This window comes from Pinus tabuliformis, chromosome 2_2 (assembly GCF_031772625.1).
Source record: "Pinus tabuliformis cultivar Carrire ecotype Pingquan chromosome 2_2, CPIR1, whole genome shotgun sequence".
In the NCBI taxonomy this organism is placed as follows: Eukaryota; Viridiplantae; Streptophyta; class Pinopsida; order Pinales; family Pinaceae; genus Pinus; species Pinus tabuliformis.
Window position 1 is genome coordinate 775,778,491 of NC_142300.1, and position 20,076 is coordinate 775,798,566.

Below are 20,076 nucleotides of genomic sequence, written 5' to 3' on the forward strand. Positions count from 1 at the left end.
TGTCCTTCTCCTGAATGGTCCACATACATCTGTATGTACAAGCTCAAGAGGCATGCTAGCTGATCCTTCCTTCTCTGGAAAGTTAGTTCTGGTTTGCTTTCCAAACTGACATGATTTGCATATGGTGTTGTCTGGAATCTTGATATTTGGAAGACCGCGAACTGCCTGATATTTGCATGCTTTCCTTATTTGTGAAAAGCTTAGATGCCCCAACCTCCGGTGCCATAACCAGTGTTCATCATCCTTGCTTAGATAGCATTGTTGTTGTCCTTCTCCAAATATGTATAGATTATTGGAGTTCTTTTACCTTTGATCACCATTCTACCTGTATCAAGATCACGAACAAGACATCCATTTGATCTAAATATCACCTCGGTTCCTTGATCACACATTTGGCTGACACTCAGAAGATTATATTTCAATCCATCAACATACAAAACATTTCCAGCTTTGACCTTTTCTTTTAACTGAGCAGTGCCTTTTCCTTTTATAGCTGCAGGAGTATCATTTCCAAAAGAAACTTTCTTTCCCTTTTCTAAAGCAGAATATGATTCAAGTTTTTCTTTATCACTTGTCATATGCTTCGAACATCCACTGTCAATGTACCATAGATTTTCCTGTCCCTCTGCATAAAATGCTATCCCACATATTTCTGTTTGTGGTTCCTTTATTCTCCATGTTTTGGTGCTTGAGGCTTGTTCCTTTGTCTGCTGAAACCTGCTCCTACATTCAGAATCTTCATGACCAAATTTATTGCAAATAGAACATTCAACTTCATTTTCAAGAACCGAAAAGTTGTTATAGGTCCTTTTTGTAATCCCGGTCATACTTCTTTGTTTTTGAGCTTCTCTAGTCATGATCGTTTTATATGCAACACATTGAGCTGCTTTGTGACCAAAGTTATGGCAAGAGAAGCATTGTCCATTGAAGAAACTTCTGCGGTTATCAAATCTTCCAGCCAAACGATTGTAATTTCTATTGTCATTCATTCTTGAAGCAAATTGAGAGGATTTTACCTCTGGCTGGTTGTAGCTTTTGTTCATCCTTAAGACGGATTGCCCTTGGTTTACCTGATAGTCTTTGTTTATAATTGGTCCCTGCTTTACTTGGTGATCTCCATTGTGCTTTTGCTCATTCCTTCTTGCTGCATCAAGATAACTCTTTGAGGTGGATGCTTGAGAAGTTTCTCCATTATACCCCAGACCTGTCTTGTTTAGTGGGGAACGTTGTACATGGATGATCTCATCCAGAGTTTCAGATCCTTTGACAAACTTAAGATTAATAGCCTTTGTTTTCTCAATCTCTTTTCTAAGACCAACAATTTCACCTTCTAACTTTTCAAGATATTTTTCTTTTTCATCAATCTGAAATTGTAGAGTATCAATGACCATATTCTTTTCTTCTATACATGTCTTGAGTCTAGAAATTTCTTCATGAAAGCTATCCACATCTATAGCATCCATGTAATCATCATCTTCAAATGCCATTAAAATTTTATAGTCATTACCTCGTTCATCTTCATCACTATTTGATAGACCGTCACTATCTTCATGAGTGTATTAGCTTTTCTTATTTGCATTCTGTTTCTTGCTCCATCTAGCAGGTTCCTTTCCTTTGTCAATCTTATCCTTATGAGGACATTTCGCAGCATAATGACCTACTCTTCCACAAGCAAAACATTTAAAAGGTAACTTACCTCTGAACCTTCCAGTACCCCGTTGAAGATTTCTGACAAAATTTGATTCTTCTTCTTCTTCTGGCACGTGACTTGCTTCATAGTAGTCTCCTTTGCCTGAAGCCTTGAAAGCAGCTTCTCTCCTGTCTGATGGACCTCCCTTTCTCATTTCATAAGCAGTTAGAATTCCGTGTAGCTGAGACATAGTAAGAATTCGTAGATTTTCCTTTTCTTCTATTGCAGACAATTTAGATTCAAACTTGTGGGACAATGATCTTAAAACTTTTTCAACCACAATAGCCTCTTTTATTTCTTCACCCAAGTTTTTCATGCAATTAACAATCTCGTCTACCCAAAGAAAATAGTTAGCCACACTTTCATCATTATACATTCTGAGATTCTCATACTGAATCCTGAGGGTTTGAAGTTTAGCACGCTTTACCTGTTCATCTCCTTCGTAGCTCAAGACAATCTTGTCCCATATTTCCTTTGCGGATTTATATTGCATAACATTTACGAATTCTGTTTGAGATAAGCATCCTAGCAGAGTATTGACCGCTTTAGCATTTGTTTCATATTTCTTCTTCTCGGCCGAATCTCTACGAGTAGCTGAAGGAAAAGTCTAGCATGTATCTATGATATCCCAAACTTCTGTACCAAGAGATTGAAGATAGGAAGTAACTCTTACCTTCCAATAATTGAAGTTTGTCCCATCAAAGATTGGTGGCCTAATTGATGCTTCCTTCTCGTAGTTGCGGATGATGAATGATCTTCCTTCAAGCGATCAAGCTTCTCTGAAGGACCTGCTCTGATACCAATTGTTGGAAATAATATTGAGAGGGGGGGTTGAATCAGTATTATCAAGTTCTTCTAATAAATCTTCCTTATTTATACTTTGAATTATTTTTTCATGTCAGTACCATAAAATAATGAGCATGAACAAAGAAAACAGATAGTCACACCAAAGAACACCAGATGTAAGGTGGAAACCCAATGTGGGTGAAAACCACCTGCTACAATATGTCTCTATCTTCTTTCAAATTAGAAACTCCTTTTACAATGGTTTTGTACTGGTGCAGTCCTTTACCAATACGTAGGCTAGAACCTGCACAGAGCTACAACTCTCTCTCGTTTTCCAGTCTCTCCTAGAAGGGAGCTACAACCCCCTACTTCTTTTCTTTCAAGGACCACTTTTCATAAATTTTCAAACTGGATCCATAAACATCAAGAGATCATCAAGTACAAGTAAATCACCCAGTCAACTGCAGTAACCAGATCAACAATAACAGTAAACTAAACCTAGAACACCTTATCAACAGAAAAATTCAGCCAACAAAAGGTCTTAAGGCAGATCCGCAGTTTTTCTTTATCTGGCCTGCGTGGCTCCGCACTTCACCTTCTGCTCCCCTGCGTATACCCGCAGAGAGCCTTCTGCTGCACCGCGTAACCACGCACTGTTTCTTCAATCACGTCGCGTACTGTTACTGTAGGCATGCACCCACAGATGCTATCGCGCCACGTAGTGCTACTGCAGCCACACACCCACAGATGCTATCGCGCTGCATACCTACGCAATTGTGGCTTCTGAAGCGCCACGTACTTTCACTGTGCCTACACACCTGAACCTCTGACGCGCTGCGTACCCACGCACTGCACCTTCTTCTGCTCTGCATACCCACGCAGTGCGCCTTCTTCTGCTCTGCGTACCCACACACTTGCACTGTTAATCACCTGCGTACCTCTGGTTAGGGCCAAATTGGCAGTCCCCCAATGTGCCACAGATAGTCAGATGCCCAGATCTGATCATGCGCCTGAGAGATCACCCTTCATAGATTCACCTTCAACTTCACTTTTATATAGATCAAGCTTTTAAACCGATAACCCAATATTTCAGATCTTAAGATATTCAATTTCCAAAAGATACTTTAGCCAAGTGATCTCCTTCCCTATTTATAGTTAAGCCCTTATTCACACCATGGGACAAAACCATCAATAACCAATACAAGGGATCCAAACCGGGGCTAAAATAGATCCTATACCACGGGCCAAAACCATAGAATCAAGAGCGGCGGGCTAAATACCACGGGCCAAACATAAGAAACCCCACGTGAGCGCGCTTCTCTGCCTTGAAGTGAGTGAACTGGGGGTACGCACCTCATGAACAGGTAACCTGCGGGTATGAACGAACTTCCTGGCCGGTGTACCTGCTGGTACGCACCTTTTGAACTATTCTCCTGCGTACCTCTTAATTTCCAACATTTCGAGAGCCTGATTAGAGCATTGCCACCTGTATGAGTTGCCATCAAGTACAACACATGAATCATAGAGCCATACCAGAAACATAATGCCAACGGAAAATATCACTGGGAATAACCAAAATAAAGGAAAGAAAGAAAACCAATATATATTTATATGCCTTTTCACTTTCTAATCATAACTGTCATTTTCATGATCATGTCATGGTGAGCATCTAGTATTTAGCTTGGTTGAACAAAATAATTCATCCTCGACTTGTCTATCTCGTGTAGACAATATAGATTCTCTTGTCAACACTGAATCTAAAATATATATATATATATATATATATATATATATATATATATATATATATATATATATATATATATATATATATATATATATATACACATACGAATTAGAAAAAAGAGCAATGTTTTTACATATTAAAATTTCAAATTGCAATGGAAGGTCAAATGAATACATGTAGTTGGCATGGGAATTGGTGATGGATTCATATATGGTAGCATAGACATAGAGAGATATATAACATTAAATCATGGTATTAATGTCGGGTTTCGTAAGTTATAGAATTATAACATATGTAATTTTTTTCTATTCAAATAATGGTTTCATTTCCAAGTTCATATTGTTTGATCGGGTGGTTGGAAGGTACATCTCATAGTCTTCCCCCTAAGGTTCATACCTCCAATGAAATTTTTCCATTCGTTATAAGGATAGAAAGATTGGTGCGTGTCTAGGACCTCATTTGTGAGTGTGTCTTTAGATGTCTCAACGCTTGATAAGTCATAAGTTTCCTAATAAGAATTGTCTTAAAAACAATCCACACTAGCCTTAACTTAAATAAAACAGTTGTAACATTTCATACGTACAATAATCAAAATACATTATGTGTTAAGACCATTCCACTTGCTTTTCAAAATATTTATCTTTAAAAATAACACAATCTAAATCCTTATATCCAAGTCTTTTCATATCCAAAAATTAAGCCCTTTTGTCCAAAGTTCAAAAGTTGGCAATTTGGTAGGGTGTTAGTTCTTCTCCCCACAAAAATTCAATTCCCATTGTCACATATTGATGTGTACACGTGTACAAAAGTGTAAATTCCCCAAGATAAACTCCAATGCTTCTGACATCCTTACCCCAAGATAGAGATATACTCCAATACATTTGACTTCCTTTAAATATCTTTCGACATAAATTCAATGCATTTTGAATTTTGCAATGTCTTTTACCATATTCAAAATGTTATTGTAGACAAATATATATATATATATATATATATATACTTTTATCACACATAAAAACTACTTTTTTTAGAAATATATATATACCGAAAAGAAAAGGCAGAGCAATAAGCTCCCCGGTTCTTTAGAATAAAAATCCAATTACCATAAGGTACAATTTTTTAATTTTAAGAAGTAATGTCACTCCATCGTGTTATGGAGGGATTACAAAAACCATAAATATTATATACAAAATTAAAACCATTTTATTGAAATATATATGAAAAACAAAAGGCAGAACTAGAAGCCTCCCTCATTTCCATGCAAAAAAAAATCTATATTCTTCTTCCAATGCATAGAATAAAATAAAGAAATCAGCTTCGACACTAGTCCCTCTCTGCTGGTGAGTAGGAACTATCAAAACAGAACATCATATTAGAAAAGAAATAACATCTGCCACCAAACACACCTCCAACGGAAAATTCAGTTACTGCAAAGCCTTGGCTATCGGCAGCCTGTCACGTTAATGCCTTTAGCTGTGGGGCACTGGGCGAGGTAGCATCCGTCTATGTTTGCTCCCCACCAACTCAATTGAATATTTTCATATCCCAAGCAGAAGTAGAGATGAAGTCCCATGAACGCCGTTCCTGCGTCCAATCCTGCGGACATCACATAATTGTGACGCTGCCACCAATCTTTCTTATATCTATAGACTACAAAGTTCAAAATGAATCCCATGAGTATCCAGCTTGTATAATTGACTGTTGTAGCAGGGGGCATCATCCCTGTGACTCCAATGAGAATGGCCATATTGATCAGCCTGATCCATTGTTTCTTAGGGTATGCCTTGTGAAACAACCATACTATGACTGGAGCTATTGCCCCCCCAAGAAAAACTAGTTGATTGCTACATATTGACCAAGATTTCCAAAAATCCTCCTGGGTCCAATTAATCCCCATATTACAGAAACGGAGTAGAAGACATGATCGCCTGGACAAGTCCATGGGCTGTTAGGGGGAAATACAGCAGTGTCGCAGATATGGGGAATGGAATGCATGAGCCACCAGGCTGTGCCTATGTAAACAATCCCTGAGATCATTGTGCCCGAAATCTGCAACAAGGATTATATGGATAAATCAGTTCCAGCATGTAAATTGAAGTAAAAGTGTAAGATTTTTGAGATACACAGATCTAGATCTGCAAAACAATAAACAAGCTTGCAAGAGAAGGAAGGAAGCGAGAAAGAATTGAGAAAAGAATGAAAATTGATTCTACAATATTAGTTTTAGAATAAATACATAAAAGCAACTAAGTTAAGCTTAGTTGTACATGCAATAACTAAAGCTAACTAAAGCTAAGTGTGCTTCATCTTATGTTAATGTGTACATGTGCCACATGCAAGCAATAAGTTAACTGGAGCTAATCTAGGTGCATGTACACCAACACAGCTAGTCTAAGTGCATGTACACCAACACCCCCCCTTAAGCATAACTTAGGTGAGTGTGATGCAAAATGAATGAGTCCCGGCAACATGGCCATTTTAGGTACCCATATACAATGCATAAAAAAGGAGGAAAGAGGGAAAACCCAGTGGGAAGAAAACCCCCCCTCAAAATATAATGCAAAAGTAGAGAAAAGACAACTGCTAGGCAGTCGTGTCCTTCACCCCAAGACGATCTCGCGGGAATTGAAACTGCTGCTCAGTGAAAGTCTTGGTGAAGATGTCAGCAATCTGCTCGGAACTAGGACAGTACTAAAGATCGATGATCCCATCATGAATGAGTTCTCTAATGAAGTGCATGTGGATCTCGATGAGTTTGGTACGCTGCCGCTGCACTGGATCTTTGCAAAACATTAGCGTACTTTGATTATCGCACCAGATGACAGTTGGATGATGGACACTAATCCCAAGCTCAGATAGGAAATGTTGTAGCCAAATTGCCTGAATAGTGGCATTGATTGCTCCTCTATACTCGGCCTCTGCTGATGATAAAGCAATGGCAGCCTGCTTCTTACTTGACCAACAAATTGGGCCGAATCCCAAACTAAGTACATAACCGGAAGTAGACTTGCGATCAATGGTGTCTCTAGCCCAATCTGAATCTGTGAACCCGATGAGATTCAAAGAAAAATTGGCTGCATAATGAATCCCATAGGTGATTGTCCCCTGGACATATCGAAGGATGCGCTTTGCAGCATTCCAGTGTAACTCATGTGGCTCCTGCATGTATCTGGAAACTACTTCGACAGCATAGGAGAGATCAGGACGGGAGTGAGTGAGATAAAGAAGACTTCCCACAAGCTGGCGATACAATGTGCAATCAACCAATGGTGTGTCTTTGCCATTCTCAAGCTTTATCCCTGATAAGAAAGGTGTGGCTGCTGGCTTGCAGTCACTCATGTGAAATCGTGCCAAAAGATCTCTGGCATATTTTGGTTGAGAAATGGTAATGCCAGAATCACGCTGATGGATCTCTAGTCCAAGGAAGAAATTTAGCAAGCCCATGTCTGTCATAGAAAACCGCTTATGCAATGCAGTTTTGATGTTAGTAATGACAGAAGCGGAACTACCTGTTATCAAAAGATCATCTACATAGAGTACTATGATCAACAAGGAGTCAATTTTCATCAGAAAATAAACATTGGAATCAGATTTGCAGCATACAAAATTTTGAGATAAGAAATAAGAATCCATCTTTGCATATCATTCTCTAGGTGCCTGCTTGAGGCCATAGAGAGACTTCTTTAGTTTGCATACCAGAGATGAATTCTGCATGTATCCCGGTAGCTGCTCCATGTAGATTTCCTCCTCGAGATCACCATGAAGAAAGGCATTCTTCACATCCATATGATGCACCTCCCATCCTCTTGCTGCTACAATGGAGAGAGCTAGCCGAATGGAATCCATTTTTGCCACTGGAGCAAAAGTCTCATCATAGTCAACACCATGTACTTGCTGAAAACCTTTTGCTACCAATCGTGCCTTATATTGACTAACTTGGCCATTTGATGCTTTCTTGGTCCGGTAAACCCACTTGCATCTCACAAGTTTGCGATTTGAAGGTAGCAGAACCAAATCCCAAGTCTGGTTCTCAATGAGAGATTTATATTCCTCATCCATGGCGGCTTCCCATTCAGGATGCCCATTTGCTTCTGCATAAGTTTGTGGATTAGATCCATGCATCATATAAGCATGCATGGGCATGGATGGGTCCATAGCTAAGAGTGCTTGCGGATCTTCCTCAAACAGAGGGATAGAGGCAGGATCATCAAGGATATCACTCATGCTGCGCCATTTTTGTGTTGAAGGTGGTCGAGAATCTTCCGAACTACATGCAGAAGTATGATCTCGATGTTCAACAACTGGTGGTCTAACGGGGGTCACAGGAAAAGACTCATCTTCATCAGAATGCTGGTCTGAAGTTTCATCTGCATACTCATCAATGAGTGGTGATGAAAATTTGGTAACGAGTTCATCTACTGGTGCATGCGAAATATCTTCGTCAAACTTTACACTCCTTTCAATAAAGAGCTCTTCAGTGTGGATATCAAGCAATCTGTACCCTTTGACTTCATCAGAATATCCAACAAACATGCATGCTTTGCTTTGAGGCTCCAAAGCCTTTCTCTTCTCTCGAGGAATGCGGGCCCATGCTTGAGATCCAAAAATGCGGAAATGACTAACTTCAAGTTGCATGCAAGTCCAAGCCTCAAAAGGTGTTTTTCCAGTAACAGATTTATGAGGAGATCTGTTCTGGATGTATGAGGCACAATTAATAGCTTCGGCCCACAATTTCGACGGAAGAGATCTTGCACGCAACATGCAATTAGCCATCTCTTTCAAAGATCAATTTTTCCTTTCAGCCACGCCATTTTGCTGTGGAGTGTAAGGAACTGTATGCTGCAACTGGATGCCTGCTTCATCAGAAAGATTCTTGATATCTTTGTTGACATATTCCGTCCCATTATCTGTGCGGAGTATTTTGATGCGTTTTCCAGACTGATTTTCCGCATGCGCTTTGAAAATCTTTAGATGTTGAAAAACTTCAGACTTGAGTTTCAAGAAGTAAACCCAAGTGAATCTCGTGTAATCATCTATAAATGACAACACATATCTTGATTTGCTCATTGAAAGCACCAGAAATGAACCCATGAGATCAATGTGTACAAGTTCCAAAGGTGAAGAGGCTCTCCATGCATGCCCCTTCTCGAATTTTTCTTGTGGATTCTTTCCAAGAGCACATCCATTACAAATACCATCTGAAAATTCAATGGTTGGCAATCCTTTGACCATCCCTTGCTTACTAAGCTGTTGCATATATCTGAAATTCAAGTGCCCAAATCTCTCGTGCCAAATCCTACTTTCTTCATTTGCATGCGTAAGTAGCAAAATAGAATCTGATTGAGGAACAAAATCAGAAAATGTATACAGACGAGATTGATCATTTACCTTGCCAGATGCAATCTTCAAATTGGTTTGCATGTCATAAATGCTCACGAAATCTGAGGTAAATTCCACTTTCCTTCCGTTGCCTGTGCGTGTCATCTGATACACTGAGAGAAGATTCACAGAAAGCCTTGGAATATGCAAGACATTTTCAAAACTTCCATCTTTGAATTGCACTCTTCCTTGTCCAGTTGCTGCAACTGCAGAATTATCCCCCATCAGAATGGGAGGACCTGAGTATGCATGTAGAGAAGAAAAGGATTCCTTTGAAGAAGCCATATGATGTGAAGCTCCTGAATCGATGATCCATTCTTGTGGTGCAGAATGAAGAGCAATCAAAGCATGCTCGTTACCTCTTGGATCTCGTGCTTTTTCTCCAGACTTCTTCTTAGCATTCTCAGGAATGTGGTCTCCAAGATTGTGTTGCTGGAGCGTCTGTGCCATAAGGTCTATAGTCTTCTTCATGCATGCAGATTCAGGATGAAAACCATGGTGGCAATAATTGCACATTGATTGCCCTTTCGTTCCTTTCCTTTCCTTTGAGCCAAATGATCCATCAGGGGGTTTGGGATGTCCTTCCTTTCTTGGATCAGGATCCTTCTTCCCTTTTCCTTTCTGATGGTCTTTGGAATTTGCCTTTCATTTTGCATGCACAGTAACTGCATGTGCTTTGGAATTTTTAACTGTGCCCATTTTGATGAGCTTATCTTGCTCATGCATCAAAGACTGAATAAAAGAATCCAGTGAGGGCATCTTCCAAGCTGCACCAGTTGCAGATCTGACTGTGTGGAATGTAGAGACGAATACTGCATACTGTGGACCAAGTTTTGATAAAATGGAAAGAATCAACTGATTTTCTTGCTTGGATTTGTCGATCCCACATCCTTTTAGCTGAACCAACAAGGCTTTATACCTTGTGAAAAAATATTGAATGTTCTCAAAGTTTCTCGGATCTAATGAGTTTAACTCATTTTCGAGAATGTGACCTTGCATTTCATCCTGTTTTGCAAACAATCCTTATAAAATTTTCCATACTTCATTTGGAGTTGAACATGATTCAACATGAAATAGCAGTTCCGGAGAAATAGATAAACATAGGATGCCGAAGGCCTCGTCCATGCGATTGAAATATCTTGTTTTCTCCATTGCCGATGTTGGTTCAACTTCCGTTTCCATGGTTATTCGAAATAAGCCTCTACTTCTGAGATGAAGTTGAATCTTTGGCTTCCATTCGAAATAATTATATGGAGTGAGAATTGCCGATTGTGGAAACTCCAATTTAGAATCCATTCTTTGTTGTTGCTTCAATCTTCTGAACCTGCAAATAAAATTGCTTGTGCACTGATTACAAATCCCTGTTCTCTAATACGCCGTTACACCAAAATCCGCAGGTTGGTAAACATTACAAGCCAGTAACTAGGATCCCGAGGGTGGAAATTACGGATTCTATAGAGGTGTGGTGATTCTTCCAACACCCCCCCTCAAACGCAACTTGGGGGAGTCGGACCTGGGTCCAAGCTCTGATACCATGTAAGATTTTTGAGATACACAGATCTAGATCTGCAAAACAATAAACAAGCTTGCAAGAGAAGGAAGGAAGCGAGCAAGAATTGAGAAAAGAATGAAAATTGATTCTACAATATTAGTTTTAGAATAAATACATAAAAGAAACTAAGTTAAGCTTAGTTGTACATGAAATAACTAAAGCTAACTAAAGCTAAGTGTGCTTTATCTTATGTTAATATGTACATGTGCCACATGCAAGCAATAAGTTAACTGGAGCTAATCTAGGTGCATGTACACCAACACAGCTAGTCTAAGTATATGTACACCAACAAAAAGTAACAAGAAAGAAATAATGGCTGTAAACTTGAAGTAAACATAATTTTTTAGTTAATCTTCTAATAAATATAATTGAGATCAAATTTTGAAAAATTCTATTTTAGATTGATGAATCTCCAACTCTCTACCCTGCCAAGGCATGCCTGGTACAAGATTAAATACTTCCATGTTAAATACCTGTGCACAGAACATTGCTCTAGGAGGGACTTTCATATAATGACCCAGCTTTAAATCCCCCAAGAATGACAGGGCTTGGACCATGCTTATATATCCATACGTTTTGAAGCAAACGCTTACAACTGGTCTGCCTGGATAAATATAACCAATCATGTTCTCCGTGATGACGTTCAGACCCGGCGTCTACCATGACCAACGCAATCCAAGATTTAGTTTCATGCAAGAATGATGATATAGTATGGTCAATTTGAATGAATGACTCATAGACCTACCTGATTGGTAGTTGCAGTAATAACACCAATTGGTAATGTGAAGGAGAAGGCGATGCCACATGCCAGTATTACTCCCCACCATGGCAATTGAAGCTGTTCACTGTAATATTCGCATGCAAAAATCGCTAAAGCTATAGTGCCGACGAGAATTCCAGTAAACCATAATTCTGGTACTTGCTTGTACTTCCTCATTAGTCTGGTGTGCACATCCAATTTCTGATCTCTGAAAGCAGACAGGCTAAGATGCCAAATATCCCTGCAACAAATTATAACCCATTATTGTCATTCTGAATATTTTTGCATTCATGGAATTCTGATGAATTCAGGGACTTATAAGTTTATAACATACTTTCCATGAAACAGGAGGACGTGAACCAGTGTGCCACTTAATGCAGCGAATCCAACGCCATACGTAAAAGCAAAGAATGTGGTAAGATGTATTGGTCCATTCTTCGCATAAGCCTCGTAGTCGAGATGGAGGTTTGAATCAACGATTCCGGGGATGTCGTATGGTTGGCCAGTGGAGGTGAAAAGGTTGGCAGAAAAGATTAGGAATGTCTTTGCATCATACAACTTGAGCCAATATGTTAATGGCGTTATCACATACATTACAATCACGAATCCGGCAGCCACGTTGGCTATTGAAAACCAGGGAGTAGCAAGAGGGCTTCCCAGGTAAGAAGAAATGGTGGTCCAATCTACCCCTAGGCAGCCGATGCCAAGGCCATATATTCCTGAACCCAATTGATGTGCAAGAACAGAGTGTGGAAAGACCCAGCAGATCCACGACAGGGATGTCACCATGGCAAACAGATAACCAGGGATTAGATAATAAGCAAAACTACATGAAAGCACTGTCATGAAAAACGGGTTTCGTGTAAGGCCTCCTTTGGGCCTCTCGTCCTTCTCATGAAGAGCCCTGCAATCCAAAAAATTGAAACAGAATAACTCTTTTCGTTCGTACGTTAATGAACACTTACATTCATCAAACATCTCAAAATTCCCATATATATATATATATATATATATATATATATATATATGAAATGAGAGTCCTTGCCTGAACAGAGAAACCTGAACAAGGTTGTAAGGCCACCACATAGCAGCAGGTTCCACAAGATATTTTCTAAAGACCCCTGCCCATCCATACCCCAGCACCTGCATATCTAAAACAGTAAGAAATATTGCAGACAACCAGCATCAGGGAATTTAACGAACCTCGGAAGAAAATTCGAGCAGAAATGGTCAAAACCTAACCTGAGTTGTCATGACAACGAGTAAAGAAACGAAAAAGTTCAGCTTCTTCTTGTACAAAATTTTGACAATATCGACAATGTAAATTGCATATGGACCTCCTCACCCTGCACTGGCAAAGATTGTGATGAGAACATGCTCCTTTGTATTAAATGGCCCCGGATTCAGCGAGAACTCCCATTTGCTGCCTTCAAAGAACCTTTCGTTGGTTATGGTGGCTGCCATTAGCCGGCCAATGGGGAGGACTGCAATCTGAGCAGCGATTGAACTAATGCCGATGGGTTCCCTTCTGTACGAAAAGAACTGATTTAGAAACGAGAGTAGAACGCAAGACAAAATTCCGAGAACCCACATCCTGAAAGTTAGGACGGGAATGGTTGGATCGTCCGTTGTAGGCACAGTGAGAGCCACCTGCTCGATCGGGGACTGGTCATCGAAATCTTCTTTGTTCTCAGTGGATGATATATGTTCCTCATCTCCATCGTTTCTGCTGCGTGAAGATATATCTGCAAAAACAACCATTACAAAACTGGAATCAGCTTTCCTTTGCTAAACGGACAAAAAGATAATGACATGTACCATGTGAGGTCTGAATATATTCATTCACCATCTCTACTTGTCTGCAATATTCATTCTCCATTCCTACTTGGCTGCAGTACTCGATTTGCGACGCGGAAGATGATATTTACGGAGTGGCTCCAGCAATGCGAATTGCACGCAAGGATTGTTGCGTTGAACTTCCCTTTTAATAGCACATTTTTTATTTTTTTATGTTAAACGCATAAAATTTAATAAATTTTACAATGAATTAAATTATAATTATAAATATGAAACATAATCCTACTAAATTATGTTTATCCTGAAAATGATAGGAAATAAAACTCTTTCACAACATTTATTTTTATGAAATTCTTCTATAACCTATATTTATTATGTATTTTATTTATATTGATAAATACATAGATAACTTTTTATTTAATTATCGTCTGCGGTACTCATTCATTTTCAATACTCGTTTTCCTCATGTATTCGTAGCAACGGTTGGAGGTCGATGAATTGCACACATAGATGATGCCTTGAACTTAATTTTTCATAATATATGTTTTTATTATTATTATTTTTTTTTTGTATGAAGTTCGTCTAGATATTATTACAGAGTGGTAGGATATATTGTTTGGTATGATATGGCTCGCTTGTCTATAAGGAGACCATGAGTTTATCTATCTTGTTTTTAGATTATACGCAATCAGCCTAAGAAGACCATCCGATATGAAGAAAATTCCCGTCTCTTCTTCGAGTCTTTGATCTGTGCCGGGTGAGGTTCGATTTATGCATCAGGCCTCTCGGGGAAGTCTGATCTTTCGCTCGACTTTGGCAGACAATCATTAGGTGCGATTGCATCACACACTACCCCTAGCAGATTCGGGATGTTCCCTGACCATTGAGTTCCCCAGATAGGTGAATTGAAGGCCAATCCTCTGTTTGCTAGCAAATCTGCCAGCTTATTCCCTTCGCACTTAATATACCGCAGAAGAGTTCGCTGTATTTGCGTTAGTGCCTTGACCACTCCTCCATCCTGCATTCAAGCCTCCAGCTATTAACACTTTTTTGAAGAGGAGTGTCCGATTGAATTTTTTTTTTTTAAGGATTGTGATGATGAGCTCTGAGTCCCCTCGATTACGAGCTGATGGAAGTGAAGCTGCTTGGCAAATTTTAAACGTTTTTCTAATCCCCAAAGCTTTATTGTGTTGTTTGTTGTAACTCCTAATTTGTCCATATAAATATGCAAAATTTCTCTTGGATCTTTCTTGAAGGCACCTCCATAGATAGCTTGGCCCAGGTTTCCCTTAGAAGTTTCATCTAAATTCAATTTAACAAAACCAAATGGCAATGGAGACCATTCAGCAGGGTTTGTCTTCCTTACCTAACCTTGCTTGTTAGTTTACCTTGTCTCTAAAGCCTTCAACCCAAGGTTGGATAAGATGCATTTTTCAGACTCAGCACACTCCCAATCCTTGGAATCCCAAAGGGTAAGATCAATCGTTTCATTCAACATCTGTAAATTTTGATCCCATACTACTCCTGGCCCTTTGGAGGAGTCCTTGAAGATCCTATAGTTCCTTTCCTTCCAAAGGAACCAAAGGATAAAACAGTACGACAGAGCCGAGGCCCTGTTTAAAATAGGAGTGGAGAAAGAAGCCACGGGCCAATTGACTAGAATATCCTTAATTCTAACACAACCTTGTGGAGGAATACCAAAGGCATGGTGTAGATGCATCCATAGTTTTTTTCCGTAATCACAGTCAAGAAAGAGATCATCATAATTCTCCTCTTTCAAGAGGCAAAGAAGGCAGACCGAGGGTCATATGAATCCTTGCTTCTGCAGCCTATCCCAGGTGAGCGTTTTATGTTTGAGCAATATCCAAATAAATAGAGATATTTTTTGCCAATGTTTGAGTTTCCACAAGTGCTTCCATTGATCATTGGCCTCTGGGAGAATATTTTCGATTAAGAGTTGCCTTTCTTCCTTAACGCTGAAGTTTCCTGAAGGTCGATATCCCCACCTGAGCACATGATTTCCCTCATGCAGCTAAATGCTATGAGATCAATTTATAAGCCTATGTGAGGTCTGGAGATAGGAAGAGGGTGAAATAACTCCATTTTCTACACCCAGTGGGAGGATCTTGCTCAGTCCAATAACCTGAAAACACTAGAGCTCCCCTGCTCGTGAGATTATCTTTTAGAGAGATTATCTAGGCAAGAGAAGAGAGTTTTGGCCATTGGTTGCAATAATCCTCCTAAAATAGAGTAGATTTTCCATTGTGTGCCTCCCAGAAACTGTATTCGTGTACTAGAGTTATGATGTGGCATGTTGAGTTTCAAATGTGTGAGCGTGGCATTATATCGAAGAAATTAACTAATTAATTAGAAGTGATTACAAGAGCATACTTTTTATACCAATAGTGCCCCCATTGAGACGTTGGGCATTTTATCCATCTCCAACAAACATTGGTAGAGAGGATCTGACTCATAATTTGTGGATCTCTAAGGCCCAGGCCTCCGTTGTGTTTGGGAAAACATAGCTTATCCCAAGCCACTAAGGCCCATTTTTTTCCCCTATTAGGCCCTCCATAGAGGAATGAACGTTGGATTATTTAGAGTTTACTACGAACTACATTTGGAGCAGCCAAGGTAGAGAGAAAATAAGTGGGCATTGATTGCGAAACTGACTTCAGAAGAGTTAGCTTGCCTTCCAAATTGACGGCCCTGAAAGTCCAAGATGAGAGTTTTGATTCAAATTATAGGATAAGGTTTTCCTAGATCGAAAGTTTCGGGGGGGTTGGTAGTTAAGGGAGCACCCAGATAAGTAGAAGCCCATAACGAGGTAAATATGGGTCTGTACTCCCACTGGGTTATTGAAATGAATATTTGGGATTTGGTTCCATTGATAGAGGTATCCAAGGCTAAAGAGGAGATCTAGAAGATTTTTGAATTCTAGTGCTTCTCTAATGGAGGGTTTTCCCATTAGCATTGTGTCATCTACAAATTTCCAATAAGCAGAATGCACTGCATCAAAACCCAAAGGGAGACCATGAAGTTTACCAAAGGCTAAGGATTGGTTGAGAAACCGTCCTAGCCCTTCTGCAACTAAAAGGAAGATATAAGGAGAGATAGGATCCCCTTGCTGGATCCCTCTAGTGGGTGAGAAGGTGGGGGAGGGAGCACCATTTATAAGGATAGAGAACAAGGCCTTCGTCATTAAAGACATGACCTAATGGATCCAAAACGCATTAAATCCAAAAGAAGAGAGAATATGATACATAAATTTCCAGCTGATTTTGTCGAATTCTTTTGACATGTCAAGTTTAATTAACATACCTGATATTTTCGTGGCCTTTAGAATATAGAGATTTTGTTGAACCAAAATTAAGTTGTCTAAGATTTGACACCCGTCCACATATCTTGTCTGCTCTCAGGCTACTATGGTAGGCAGGGCCAATCTCAGCCTATTTGCAATATTTCTAAAAATCATTTTATAAATTACATTACACATAGAAATACATCTATAATCTGCTGAAGAGGCTACTTTCTGAGATTTATGCATAAGAGAGATCAAGGTGGCGTGAATGCCGACATGAGAGAAGAGGTACAGTGAGAGTTTCCCACAACTTGCGAGACATCATACCCTAAGATATCCCAACAAGCTTGATAGAATTCAATTGTTAAGCCATCAGGGTCGGGTGCCTTGTTTTTTGGCATGATCATAACAATATATTCTACTTCCCTTAAGGACATTTCACGAGATAAGAGTGTGTTCTTCTCTTCCAACGCCAATTTGGGGATATGCTGAAGAATTTGATTAATTGCATCCCTCCTCTCATTAACCAGTTCCATAAGCATACTTTGGAAGTGATCGTGCATCTCTCCTCAGATTGCATCCTTCTCGTCAAATATTTGTTGAGACTCATCTTCGGTGAAATGGATCTTGTTTTTCTACCTATATTGTATCATAGATCTATGGAAGAATTTTGTATCTTTTTCACCTTCTTGCAGCCATTGTATTCTAGATTTTTTCTTATATGGAATTTCCTCCTATTGTAGTCTTTCCCCATGTTGTTGTGCTAATTCCTTTTCTTTTTCTTTAAGCTTTTTTGTACCTCCCTCTGTTATCACTCTTTTTTGCACCTATTCCATGTCATTGTCAATATCCATTTTTTCTGCTTGGATGTTCCCAAAGTTTGCAATTTTCCATGCTTTCAATTTTTTCTTGATGAATTTTAGCCTTTGTTGAAAGTGGCACATTATTCCTCCCTCCATGGTTGATGATTCCAACCAAGATTTTTCCATGTTTGAAGTAAAGTTTGGATGCTGAAGCCAAGACGCTTAATCCTGAAAGGTTTGTTGGGGGGAGCTCTAGACCTCTTTTAGCATAAGTCTAATGGGCTAGTGGTTAGAGTTGTTGCTAGGCAGAATCATTTCTTATGCACCCAAGTTTCTCAAATATAGGGATTCTAATGCCAAGAAGCGTTCCAATCTACAGACCACTTGATTTTCCCCTCCCCTTCGATTGTTCCAGGTATGGGAGCCATTTGGGGTAGGAATATCCACCAACTTGTGATCCTCTATAAAGGAGTTGAATTAAGTGGCTTCATCATCTAGTCTTATGACACCTCCATTTTCTTCACTTAGAGACTTCATCATGTTGAAGTTACCTCCTAAGATCCACTTTTCTTCTCCTATCACCTGGGCCAAAGATTGCATGTTGGAAAATAGATGCCTCTTATCATGAGGCACATTAGGACCATAGATATTTCAAATGACTACTGCTTGGGAGGAGCCCACGGGCTTAAAAAGAGTAGCAAGAATTTGTGGGAATGAAAGAAACTGCTTCAAAACCACCATGTATGGATTCCAAAGGATTTCCAGCCCATCCAATGTCCCCACTACGTAATGAATTAAGAGTCCATAGTTCTTCCAAAATCAGGACACTATATTCTTTAGTGTTTCAAAGTTTCATTTAGTTTCTTACATGTTGTAGCAGCTACAACAACCCTCCAAAATTTCGCCTTAGCCTTGTTTGGAGCCTCCCTTCAACCTTCACAACAAATTTCCTTGCTTCATCAAGTTTAGAAGCTTCAGTGTCTTTCTTGCACAAAGGCAGCCTGTCGGTAACATCTTGATTCATTCCCCTCACAAGTTGTTCGCCCGGACTTGGTCTAGTTGCAGGCTGAGCAGCTTCCCCTTGAAAATTGCGCAATTTTCAAGGGCAACCAACCTTCTCTCCAATAATTGCACAATCCTCTCTGGCAGCACGCTGGGCTCAAAGATTAAACAATCCTGCCTGCCAACCTTCGGAGCAGGATTTGCACAAATTTTCCCAGTAGCAGGCTGTTCAGCCTAGGATTTGCACAAATTTGGGCAGCATTCACCTGCTCTGCCCAGAAATTGCGTAAATCTCCTAGCCAGCCACCCCAGCTCCCAACCAGAAATGCACATTTTTCTCCAGCACTCGAGCAGTCTCTTGCATGTGCAATTGAGTTGATTGGTTCCATCCAGGACTGAGCATAATATACTTGCATGCATGGGCTGCTTCTGCCAAGACAACATGCAAAGTCATCCCATGTTTCAGGGATCTATGTTTAGCAGTTAGAAGTTACATGCAAGGAGAAATTCTGAAACATCCCACCAAGTGTCGCTTCCCCTAGATTCGTGGAATGCGCATCACAACCTCAAAGTTATTAAAAATCATCAACCGGACACTGCAGACCTCATTCCTCACATTAACCTTGTAGCTCTAACATCCCACATCACATCTAGGAGCATTTGACACATTCAACTCATTTGTTTTGGGGTAAGCATGCTTCCCATTCTTTGTGCTGCATTTCTGTCGCTTTTTGTGTTTTTGCTTCTGTGAGTATTGTTTGTTTGATTTATTTGAACTCTTGCTGTCACTTACATGTATACTAGCTTGCCCTAGCTCTGTTTCAGTTTTCGTTGCTATCTCACTACTGTCGCATGCATGAAACTGTTTTGCATGGACAATCGCCCAACTTGCGAACTACCTCACCCAAATTCATGTTGATCTTTTTGTTGAAGCTTTCATTCATGTTTTTCATGCATTGTTAATCACTTTTACTATCACTTAGTGTCACCATGCATTCACTAACTTACCTACTTTCAGTTACTCGTCAACCAGTCGTTCCAACCTTGGCAGGGACTCTACCTTCACCAAGGCTGCATTGCGCAATGTGGGAAGGAATGCTCACCTTCCTCTCCAAATTTGTGCATTCCTGCCCAACACTGGCCTTTAGGAATGTTTTGTGCATTTTGGAGGACATTGGCTACTTGGCCCAAGAAATTGCGCAAATTTGTCCCTAGGCTGGCAGTCCTTCTCAGCTGGAATTGCACATTGAGTAATCCGA

At 39.8% G+C, this 20,076-nt stretch overlaps 1 pseudogene; it reads right to left on the bottom strand.

Annotated features, from left to right (window-relative positions):
- Positions 1 to 5,664: 5,664 nt before the first annotated feature.
- LOC149194986 (oligopeptide transporter 7-like) lies at positions 5,665 to 13,675 on the bottom strand (annotated as a pseudogene).
- Between the last annotated feature and the right edge of the window lie 6,401 nt (positions 13,676 to 20,076).